At 38.3% G+C, this 12915-nt stretch overlaps 1 long non-coding RNA gene across 4 annotated transcripts in view; it reads right to left on the bottom strand.

The window, feature by feature from the left end:
• Positions 1–12915, bottom strand: part of LOC145657437 (uncharacterized) — a 356445-nt gene that overhangs the window by 8154 nt on the left and 335376 nt on the right. For 3 of the 4 annotated variants that reach the window (XR_014123098.1, XR_014123095.1, XR_014123097.1), the window contains exons 1-2: positions 7113–7216; positions 801–907 (exon numbers count right to left, since the gene is read on the bottom strand). The exons of the other annotated variant lie outside the window; for it this stretch is intronic. This is a non-coding gene — a long non-coding RNA (uncharacterized LOC145657437). Of the gene's footprint in view, positions 1–800; positions 908–7112; positions 7217–12915 lie in introns of those variants that run through there. 4 annotated transcript variants of the gene reach the window in all.

The following is a 12915-nucleotide window of genomic DNA, read 5'->3' as shown; positions in this document are numbered from 1 at the left end:
TAGCCTATCAGTCAATATGTCCCATCAATAACCTTCTATCTAGACAAGACTGAATCTCTCCATCTCTCAAATTCTCTATTCTCACAAAATCCTCAAAGTTGGGGTGTGTTTTCTTGACTTATAAGCATTCATAGAGTTTGTGACTGAGACAGATGTGTGATCAGGTTTGTTTCAGACACTGTCAGTCAAAGACAGGAGCGGCAGGTTCTGTATCACACCTGTAGAAACACAAGCTTCGTTTAGCCGTGGTCACGTGACATGGCCGTTTTGAGCCACACTTCAGATCAGTGTTTCAAAACGCTGCGCTTCAGAAACTCCAAACAAGCTTAGAAACGCCAGTGTCGACCGTGCCATCCCAAACTATAGTTAATAATAGAGATAATTAACTATACAGGGAATCTGAACTGTCCACTGAGGATTTGGACAACACTACAAAACGTCTGAAACTGAACAGAAAACTACCTGTAAAAAACAAACGTTACAGTAGCAACTTTGAGTTTAGGCCAGAAGACTTTCAACTGGGACCATTTGGAAATATCACTGACTAACTAAGAGCTTGAAATCGAGTTTTACAATAACTGACAATATATATCTGGCCCCTTTAAATTATTTTAAATATATCTACGCAATCGTACTGGGCGTTAGCCATTTTAGTTGCATAACTTCCCCAGGACTTTAATCTTTACATTTAATCCGCCTTTGGCTTGACCTACGAATTAACCTAAACAGAACTATGTACTTACAAAACACGCTGTTTAAACTGCACCGACATCGCATTTTTACAAATAGAATTAACTTACCGTGAAATTTTAAACGCTCGTATATTCAATACGCTCAACCTTCAACAACGGCGACTGCTCAGAAAATACTTTCGTTTTCTTGAGAAAGGTGAAAAGTACAGGAACACCTGTGGGTAAGAGGAGGGCGGAGCACATGTCAATCATTTTCGACTGAAGACAATTACACAACCGAGTTCTTATAACAGTCATTCTTATTAAGTTAATCAGCAGGCAAAGTTAGCTGTCCATCATTTTGCTGCAGCCAATCATACAGTAGTCTATACAGCCAATGGTTTCACAGTCCCTCCTACACGGATTTGTTTTGCGGCTGCGCTGAGAGTAAATCTCCACTATGTCGGCACGTTGAAACACTTCGGAACTTAACAAACCACTTTGTTTGTAGATCCAAGACAACAGTAAGAATAAATAACAACTGCATCACTGGCAGTGCTCTTCCATTAGAAGAAGGAACCAAACATGTTCCTCATCATATGAAAACTGGATTAATGAAGTGAGCCATCTACGATTGTGTTAAGAATATGGAAAGCCAAAGTGGTCAAACTTCACCTGAAACAACGCATTTTGTTTGTAAAACGGCGAAAAAAGCGGCATTTTGGACGTTTTATGATCGCAAAGTACAGCGTTGTTTTTCTCTATTTTTATGGTTTACGGTTTTTGCAGCATATTTACAGCGTAGAGAAAAATAACACTGTTTGTATGTCAGTTTAAAACGCCATAAAAAGCACTGCTTTAAGTGTTCTAAAACGATCTTAATCAGCTGATTCACCAGTGCTCAAGTTTGTTTATTTTTGGGATTCACATATGTGTTTATTCACTCTATAATTTATTAATTCATACAGTTATTAGCTAACTAGCTAGCTAGAAGTTTATTAGAATGACTAGTTGTGACCATGGTTAGGTACTTCGGACATTGCACTTTAAATGGGCAAGTACTTTAAAACAATTTTTTTTTTGCTTTGTGTATTTAGTACAAATACACAGTACTGTACTGCAGTTTATCTGAATGCTGCTAAATAGACCGGCTGTGCTTGTTTCTGTAGACATCATGGATTTTTAGCTCGCTATTTAGGTGTAATGCTTAAGTACTCACATATGTACTTAATCTCATATTATACTTGTGTAATATTGTATAAGTTTATACAGTTTAGTAGAATTGTACTAATATAGCAAAGCCCCTAAAAGTAAGATTTTACTTAATTCTGGGTTTGATTTTATGAACATTTGGTAAAAATTTCATAGAGCAACATTTCTTCTTGGGCTATGCCCCGGTTCGCTTCATAGTATAGACTCACACTAGATCGTAACTGTATTCACGACAGGGTGCATGTGGGTACTTAAAAAGTCTTAATTTATCTGAAATGACATTTTACAAATTTAATGAACTGATAAGTCTTCAATTGTCTTAAATTTTATGCTTCACTGTCATTCAAATATGTAAAATAAATTCCAATGACTAACACGGCTATTTCTTAGTTGCCCAGTCACCCAATGTAAATCTGAAAACTCTCTAGTGAAGACAACAAGTGACATTTGATATACTGGTTAAGAAATTTGATATAACTGGTTAAGAGATTTGTAGTCTAAATTTGTTTCAATAATTAATCATATGTCAGGGAGTAAAACATTCTCACTTCCTCACTGCACCTGGAGAAGACAGCTAGGAAACAGGAATCATTAGTCAAGCTTTAATATTATCAGAGGAGGAAATCACTCTCTCAACTGACGTAGCTAAGACATTTTTTTTTACCATGACTTAATATTTCTACCTTGTTAGAAATGTGGATATACTGTCCTTGCCAACATTTTCTCCCAGCTGACATGATGCTTATAGATTAGAGTTTAGTCTTTCAGCACTCTAGCTAGATAGTTTGATAGATTACTTAACTGATTATGTCCATCTAGATGAGGAGAAATCTGAGTAGATTTTTAATTTTAATCAAATAACATTTTTTGGTCTTGTTCAATCTGGTTGGCATATACACCATCAAATGGAATTATGAAGCTATCTAGCTAGATAACTAACATTACCAAACTCAAGTCCAAGTGAATAGCAAGCTGTCTTGGATCTCTACAGGAAATTCTAGACAGACTGATTCAATTTAACATTGTCCATCTCAAAATGTTCCACTCAATTTATAATTGTGTAACTTTCTACATATTTTGTGAATATAGTTTGAAATCCCCTCAGAAATCAGCTTGTTAGCTCCAGCTTTATCTAGCTAGCTACATCTGAACATTACAGGGAAGTAACAGCTCTGCTCTCACTAGCAAAATACTGGAAGAAAGAAAGATAGATCATTTGTTTTAGCTTCTGTCTTCTGTCTTCATTGCTTACAACATCCTGCTATCATTTATGTAGAAAGTGCCTACTTTAACTAGTTTATTTTTTTCCTGTCAGTTTCTTGACCACTTGGTTTATTTGGTTTTCTTATGTCTCTTCAAAATGATAAAGCTCCTCAACATTAGTCTGAAAGTATGTTTCTCAATTACCATGTTAAAGTTATTCAAAATAACTTTATTTTTGTATATCCTTACTGCAAATTTGGTTTTAAATGACACTGGAAGTAGCATTAAAAGTTTTGAAATGTCTTAAATCTGACTTGGGGGTGCCTGCAGACTGTGTCTCTGTGTGTGTGTGTGTGTGTGTGTGTGTGTGTTTGTAAGGGTTGGTGTCAGGCTGATGCCCCCTCCGGCCACCAGAGGGAGGGCTTGAGTCAGGTACACCACTAATCAGGTTTAACACCCAACAGCTGGGCTAGACCTTATATAAGCCCAGTGACCCAGTCATTCAGTGCTGGGTCTTTGCCAAAGTTTTGAGCCAAGCTTCTAGCTGGTAGCTTTGTCCTTAATCAGTGTACATCAGTAGTTCACTACATTTACAGTACACTATAGGTGGTGGTATCTTTGCCGTTAATCAATGTACATCAGTAGTTCACTACATTTACAGTACACTATAGGTGGTGGTACTGTTGTCCTTAATCAGTATACCTCAGTTGTTCACTACATTTACAGTACACTATAGGTGGTGGTATCTTTGCCCTTAATCAGTGGACATCAGTAGTTCACTACATTTACAGTACACTATAGGTGTGGTATCTTTGTCCTTAATCAGTGTACATCAGTTCACTACATTTACAGTATACTATAGGTGTGGTATCTTTGCCCTTAATCAGTGTACATCAGCTGTTCACTACATTTACAGTACACTGTAGGTGTGGTATCTTTGTCCTTAATCAGTGTACATCAGATCATTACATTTACAGTACACTATAGGTGTGGTATCTTTGTCCTTAATCAGTGTACATCAGCTGTTCACTATATTTTGTAACATTGAGTTGTAAGGAGGCAGACACGTGCGAAGAAGAGCAAGATTTATTAGGGGCAAATCCAAAATCATAGTCGTTAGGGTAGTCCAGGGTCATATTACCAACATGATCAATCAAAAGCAAACAGGGGAAACTCAGAGCTAAGAAACATCAAGGCTAGGACACGTGGAGTACAAACTTACAGGGATACAGAGATGGGCTCTTAAAAACATTCAGACATTAAACCAATCAAACACAATGAACCTAACACACGCATTCAAATAAACACAATCATTAAAATAAACAATATATAACCAAGACCAAGGGAACAAGACAGGGTTTAAATACATGAACTAAACGAGGGACAGGTGTGGAAAATCAAACGAGGGGCAGAGAAAACGAAACTACAGAATGGAACTAAAATACACAAGACGGAAAACACGGAACAGGGAAGCTGGGAGGGACTAATCATGACACATTTACAGTACACTACAGGTGGTGGAGGGAAAGTGAGGCTTTGTGAAATATTGAGATGTTCGAAGCAGTTGTGTCGAAAATAGTTTCAATGTTTCAAAAGTGTAGTAAAGACTACTGTAGGGAACTGGGATGACTGGCACAGGTTGGCTTTATACTGTGTTCAACCTGGTGTGTTGGCCAGACCACTTAAAGCCATACTGAGATCAAAGGTGTAATAACAGGCATGAACTTTGATGTTACAGAACTGTGAAGTAGAGAATAGGTTACCTAATATTATATGTTGTGAGATCAAATATGTGTCATCAACCTTTGGTCTAAGACACAAATACAGATATTACTTTAAATATCAATGTTGTTTGTAAATCACAACATGCACAATACACAAAAAAGGCTTTTACAGTCGATTTAAATATCTATACTACGATCAATATAACTGGTACTTGGGCCCCATCTAGCGGCAAATCTCTGGAACTGACTCAATGACTTGATAAAGAAATGCAGTGGCCATGACTAACATTGAAATCACTGATTCAACCTCCCAAACTCAAGGACTAATAGACAAAGGAAGTACAGCTGATATGAAACACAGCATTACCAGAGGAGAAATACACTAAAACATGAAAGTGAAACTAAACCTATATGGAAAGGCACAGGGAGTAATGTGCCTGCTTGTTAATAACTGTCAACTAACATTGTTTTTTCATCACAAAATATCAATATAAAAAGAAGATGCCTGACTTACATTTTATCAGTAACACAGAGTCTCTGGGTTTAACACAAACAGAGTTTTACTGTGTGGGAAACACTCAGCACCACAATAACTTTAGCCAATTATACAAAGTTTAACTGGATAATTCACTAATATCTTTAGCCAATGATGCAGAGTTTAACTGGATAATCGACCAACATCTTCAGCCAATGACACAAAGTTTAACTGGATAATCAACCAATATCTTTAACCAATGACATAACGTTTAACTGGATAAGTATATTATAAGGAACAACAAAAGTAAATAATATTCACGCAAAATTCTTCCAGCACTTATGGGCCTTTTGAACAGAAACATTCTGACATGATCTCCACAGTGACCACTTTTGCTAACATCTTAATAATTCTATTCTGTGAAACAACAATGTCTAAACTACTTTGCCTAGATATTATTCTGGTGGGTTATACCAGGTTATTGATACATATGATCAATAAATATTTAAAAGAAATTACCATACAACAACCTGTTTCTGTTGTGTTCTGTAAGGCATTTCAAATTCTTGGCATTTCAGTTTCATGTATAAGACATGACATTTAGAAAGATAATCTATTAACAAAATGCCACTATGTTTACTGGGATAAATAACCACATGGGATCTGTGGGTTTACATGAACTCTGTAGAATTCTGTGGCTTTGCATGAACTCTGTTGGGTTCTTTGGGTTCAGATGTGCTCTGTAATCTATGAAGTGCAGAACGATTTAATGAATTGTCTGTATGGAACAGGTTTCATAGTAAAATAAAGGAACAATGTCTCAAAATTATATATTTATTATTATATTTATATTATAAAATATTAGTTGTTATGCTGTTTTGGGGCTTCTTCTCTTCCCAAATTACCTCCTCAGTCTTGGAAAAGATTCATTCACATAGAACACATGTTGCTGGCATGCACAGGTGTTTTTACCATTATATAAATGTGTGGATATACAGCACATCACTCCTGTCAGTAAACCAGAGAATCTCTCTCTACACACACTTTCTATATATTAATGTCACTATATCTATCCTAACTACTGCTCACTGGATATCTCTCACTAGCCTATCAGTCAATATGTCCTATCAATAACCTTCTATCTAGACAACACTGAATCTCTCAGTCTCTCAAATTCTCTATTCTCACAAAACTCTCAAAGTTGGGGTGTGTTTTGTTGACTTGTAAGCATTCATAGAGTTTGTGACTGAGACAGATGTGTGATCAGGTTTGTTTCAGACACTGTCAGTCAAAGACAGGAGCGGCAGGTTCTGTATCACACCTGTAGAAACACAAGCTTTGTTTAGCCAAGGTCACGTGACATGGCCGTTTTGAGCCACACTTCGGATCAGTGTTTCAAAACGCTACGCTTCAGAAACTCGAAATAAGCGTAGAAACGCCAGTGTCGACCGTCCCATCCCAAACTATAGTTACTAATGCAGCCAATGAACTATACAGGGAATCTGACCTGTCCACTGAGGATTTGGACACAATAGCTGAAACTGAACAGAAAACTAACTGTAAAAAACTGACTTTACAGCAGCAACTTTGACTAGTTTCAGATGGGACCATTAGGAAATATCACTGACTAACTAAGACTTGTAATCGAGTTTTACAATAACTGACAATATATATCTGGCCCCTTTAAATTATTTTAAATATAGCTATGCAATCGTATTGGGCGTTAGCCATTTTAGTTGCGTAACTTCACCAGGACTTTAATCTTTACATTTAATCCACCTTTGGGTTGACCTACGAATTAACCTAAACACAGAACTATGTACTTACCAAACTTGTTGCTTTAAACTGCACCGACATCGCATTTTTACAAATAGAATGAATTTACCGTGAAATATTTTTAAACGCTCAACCTTCCACAACGGCGACTGTTCAGAAAATACTTTCGTTTTCTTGAGAAAGGTGAACTACATGAACACCTGTGGGTAAGAGGAGGGCGGAGCACATGTCAATCATTTTCGACTGAAGACAATGACACAATATTTTTATTAAGCCAATCAGCAGCCAAATTTAGCCATCCGTTATTTTGCTGCAGCCAATCACTGTATACAGTCTATACAGCCAATGGCTTCACAGTCCCTCCTACACGGACTTGTTTTACGGTTGCGCTGAGAGTAAATCTCCACTATGTCGGCACGTTGAAACACGTCGGAACTTAACAAACCACTTTGTAGATCTAACTTACAGATGACTGTAATTTAGATAATCAGCCTCACAATAAGCATGTAAGTGTGTGGACGTCCATAGCATGTTGTGCATATGACAAATAAAGAATCTTCTTAATGGCTGAATGCTGGACGTGTGTGTGTAAAAAATATTTGTTTACCTGTATTTGGTAAACCTGTATCAGAAAACTACATGAGGTACAGAAGACAGCCTAACAGTAAAAGAATAGCAGTAAATGTGTTTTAGCATTGCAGGTTACATGACAGTTGATCATTTACATTTTATATTAAATGAATTCCATGGAGAAGAGATAAAGATACAAGGCAACAGTAAGAATAAATAACAACTGCATCACTGGCAGTGCTCTTCCATTAGAAGAAGGAACCAAACATGTTCCTCATCATATGAAAACTGGATTAAAATATTAAGTGAACTATCTACGAGTGTTATGAATATGGAAAGCCAAAGTGGTCAAAGGTCACCTCAAACGAAACGCGTTTTGTTTGTAAAACGGCGAAGAAAAGCGGCATTTTGGACATATTATGTCGCAAAGTACGGCGATATTTTTCTCTATTTTTATGGTTTACGGTTTTTGTGGCAAATTTTACAACATAAAGAAAAATAACAGCGTTTGTATGTCAGTTTAAAACATCGTAAAAAGCACTGCTTTAAGTGTTCTAAAACGATTATACTCAGCTGATTAACCAGTGCTCAAGTTTGTTTATTTCTGGGATTCACATATGTGTTAATTCACCCAATAATTTATTAATTCATCCACTTATCAGCTAACTAACTAGCTAGAGGTTTAGTAGAATTATTAGTTGTGACCATGGTTAGGCACTTCAGACACTGTACTTTAAATGGGCAAGTACTTTAAAACATTTTTTTTGCTTTGTGTATTTAGTACAAATACACAGTACTGTACTGCAATTTATCTGAATGCTGCTAAACAGACCAGATGTGCTTGTTTCTGTAGACATCATGGATTTTTAGCTCGCTGTTTATATGTAATGCTTAAGTACTCACATATGTACTTAATCTCATATTATGATTGTGGAATACTGTAGAGGTTTATGCAGTTTAGTAGAATTGTACTAATATAGCAAAGCCCCTAAAAGTAAGATTTTACTTAATTCTGGGTTTGATTTTATGAACATTTGGTAAAAATTTCATAGAGCAACATTTCTTCTTGGGCTATGCCCCGGTTCGCTTCATAGTATAGACTCACACCAGATCGTAACTGTATTCACGACAGGGTGCATGTGGGTACTTAAAAAGTCTTAATTTATCTGAAATGACATTTTACAAATTTAATGAACTGATAAGTCTTCAATTGTCTTAAATTTTATGCTTCACTGTCATTCAAATATGTAAAATAAATTCCAATGACTAACATGGCTATTTCTTAGTTGCCCAGTCACCCAATGTAAATCTGAAAACTCTCTAGTGAAGACAACAAGTGACATTTGATATATTGGTTAAGAAATTTGATATAACTGATTAAGAGATTTGTAGTCTAAGTTTATTTCAATAATTAATCATATGTCAGGGAGTAAAACATTCTCACTTCCTCACTGCACCTGGAGAAGACAGCTAGGAAACAGGGATCATTAGTCAAGCTTTAATATTATCAGAGGAGGAAATCACTCTCTCAACTGAGGTAACTAAGACATTTTTAAAACTTTTTTTTTTTTACCATGACTTAATATTTCTACCTTGTTAGAAATGTGGATATACTGTCCTTGCCAACATTTTCTCCCAGCTGTCATGATGCTTATAGATTAGAGTTTAGTCCTTCAGCACTCTAGCTAGATCATTTTATGAATTACCTAACACTGATTATGTCCATCTGGATGAGGAGAAATGTGAGTAGATTTTTAATTTTAATCAAATAACATTTTTTGGTCTTGTTCAATCTGGTTGACATATACACCATCAAATGGAATTATGAAGCTATCTAGCTAGATAACTAACATTACCAAACTCAAGTCCAAGTGACTAGTAAGCTGTCTTGGATCTCTACAGGAAATTCTAGACAGACTGATACAATTTAACACTGTCCATCTCAAAATGTTTCACTCTATTTATAATTGTGTAACTTTCTACATATTTTGTGAATATGGTTTGAAATCCCCTCAGACATCAGCTTGTTAGCTCTAGCTTTATCTAGCTAGCTACATCTGAACATTACAGGGAAGTAACAGCTCTGCTCTCACTAGGAAAATACTGGAAGAAAGAAAGATAGATCATTTGTTTTAGCTTCTGTCTTCTGTCTTCATTGCTTACAATATCCTGCTATCATTTATGTAGAAAGTGCCTACTTTAACTAGTTTTTTTTTTCCTTGTCAGTTTCTTGACCACCTGGTTTATTTGGTGTTCTGATCTCTTCAAAATGATAAAGCTCCTCAACATTAGTCTGAAAGTATCAGTTTCTCAATTACCATGTTAAAGTTATTCAAAATAACTTTATTTTTGTATATCCTCACTGCAAATTTGGTTTTAAATGACACTGGAAGTAACATTAAAAGTTTTGAAATGTCTTAAATCTGACTTGGGGGTGCCTGCAGACCGTGTCTCTGTGTGTGTGTGTGTGTGTGTGTGTGTTTGTAAGGGTTGGTGTCAGGCCGATGCCCCCTCCGGCCACCAGAGGGAGGCCTTGAGTCAGGCACAGCACTAATCAGGTTTAACACCCAACAGCTGGACTAGACCTTATATAAGCCCAGTGACGCAGTCCTTCAGCGTTTGGTCTTTGCCAAAGTTTTGAGCCAAGCTTCTAGCTGGTAGCTTCAGGTTTTGAGGTCTATGAGCTCTCGTGCTACACCTCACTTCTTGTCTGCAAGGGTGTTCATGTTTTTAGATGTCCCCTCCCCTCTCAAGTTTTCCCCCTTGTGCTACACCTTACTTCTGTGCTGTGAGTGTGTCTGTGTTTTTACACATCCCCTGCCCTCTCCAGTTTTCTCTCTTGAGTGTGTCTCTCTCCCGAGCGTGGTTTCTCACCCAGTAGGCTGTTGGTGTCATCACCTACCTGACCTGGGTTCGAGCCCACCTTACAGAAAGACCCAGCCAAGGACCCAGCTCAACAGTTTGTTCTGGAACAGGTAAAGGTGGCTCTGACTAATCAGGGGGTGACTGTTGGTCAACATGAGCAGGCTCTGCAACAGATCCTCTCTCAGTTACAGGCCCTGACAGACCTCCTTACACAAACACCAGTGCCTTTGGCTCCTCCTAGTCAGGAGGCAGCTGGGGCTGAAGCAGCAGCAGAGCCAGCCCAAATCCTGCCCACCTCACATTCAGAGCCATTGCCCCCTGCCCCTGAGCGCTATGCCGGTGAGGCAGGAGGTTGTAGGGGGTTTCTCCTTCAATGCTCACTGGCTTTCGAGCAGCAGCCATCTTGGTTCCCCACAGAGCGAGCAAAGGTGGCGTACATCATCTCCCTTCTGACTGGGTGGGCTCTGGCATGGGCCACCCTGGTCTGGGAGCACCAAACTGACGTCTGTTCCACTGCAGCAGAATTCGCTGCTGCCCTTAAGCGGACCTTCGGCCATCCAGTCACTGGAGGGAGACGATTTCCCGTCTTCTTAACATGCGACAGGGGAGAAGAGCGGCGGCTGATTATGTGAGTGAGTTCCACACTGTGGCGGCTGAGAGTGGATGGAACCCCACAGCGCTGATGGCTGCTGTTCACCAGGGCCTCAGAGAGGACCTTAAACATGAACTGGTCCACCGTGATGCTCCCGCCTCTCTCCATGACCTCATCCATCTGCTCTTGCATATTGACAATTGCGTGTGGCAGAGGCGCAGAACACGGGGACCAGAGATCAGTCGAGGCTCTCGTGGAGCTCTGTGCACCTTTAGCCCTGTTCATGTGCATGACCAGCAGGGGGAGTCCGAATCCCAGCTAATGCAGCTCGGACACACCCGCCTTTCCCGAAATGAACGCGACGCTCGGATGCGGGAAGGGAGGTGTCTGTACTGCGGAAGCTTGGGTCATCTCCTCCCAACTTGTCCTGAGCTCCAGGGAAAAGACAACATCCGGCAGGGGAGGGAGGACCTCTGACGGACTCGACCAGTCCTCCCCGAGCTCAGGGGTTGTTCCTCAGTACCACAATGGCTTGGGGAACATCTGAAACACATTTTCTGCAAACATGAAAGTCTTTAATGGAATCTGGAACTGGATCTGGAATGGAACACACACACACACAACAAACAAACACAGGATGTAACACTTGAAAAAAGATCCTTTTTTTCTCGTTGGTTAGTGTTTTTCAGTAATAGTTACATGAATGCTTTATAGTCCAAGATAGAAGAGATTATGCTCTCCTCTCAGTCAAGAAATGCAAAGTAAACATTCACTGAGTCTCATAAAGCTGGATAGCCTTCATATTACTGGGCTTTCCAGAAAAAAGATTGATTAAGACTTTGGTTCCACAGCCAATATAATTTACTCCAGTTTTTCCTTTTATGAGCCTATACACAGACTATATATTTTTTCTATATATATTAGTCTTGTCTTAAACTGATTGATTTTCCACAACCAGTAGTTTGCTGAGTGACTTTAAATAAACTGCAGTGAACATAAAATGAAATGCATATTTACCATATATTAGTACTAAAAAGACGTTTCCAAAACATCATGTAGTCCAGAAAGCACAGTTTGTATTTTATTTGGTTGTTGCATTCATTTAGTCCTCTGAATATATACACTAGGTGTAAGGTTGTAGTGTGTCTCTGTTTAATCTTGGGCATGTTTGCTCTGTAGAAAGAATTGTGGGAGATAGGAAAACTCATGAGAAATGTCTGTGTACTAAATGTATCTGACCAAAATGGTCAAGCCTGTAATGGTAGTACTAGCCCATGGACTAATGGGAGTGATGTATAGCTCCATTATTTTGTTCCTTTAATTAGTATAAATATACTTTGTATATTTTTACTGTTCATGTGCAAGTGCAGGAGATCAAATCCAGCTTGTGCAAGAGACACATGGTGAGGTCCAAATGCACCAGCTAACTGACTGATTTATTATATTGTGGTGTAAATTATGTAGAAGACTATTTAATTTAAAGGATAGTAATTGAAAAAAAAAGTTATCTATGGTGGCTGTAACTTTCAACTGGTGCTGAATTTCACTCTTCAGTCATTTATTTGTGCAGTTTGAAAGACTAATTTTTTTCTTTGTCTTTCTCCCTTTATCTGAACACAGATTCATATAGACATGTTTTACAGTGTGGTGATCCTACCCTTTAATGGCAATGCATTTTATATTGTAGATAATTCTCTACAATGAAATTTAGGAGTATAGGTCTTACTTTGAGGACACTAGGCTAATTTGAAATTTGTCTGTATGTCATTTTCGGCAGGAATAACCTGCTTCTCAGGGAACATCAGCAGAGATGAGATGGCCAGTGGC

Source organism: Electrophorus electricus, chromosome 1 (assembly GCF_041902795.1).
Source record: "Electrophorus electricus isolate QZ-2024a chromosome 1, ASM4190279v1, whole genome shotgun sequence".
NCBI classification, from domain to species: domain Eukaryota; kingdom Metazoa; phylum Chordata; class Actinopteri; order Gymnotiformes; family Gymnotidae; genus Electrophorus; species Electrophorus electricus.
This window is presented reverse-complemented; position numbering and strand designations above follow the sequence as displayed.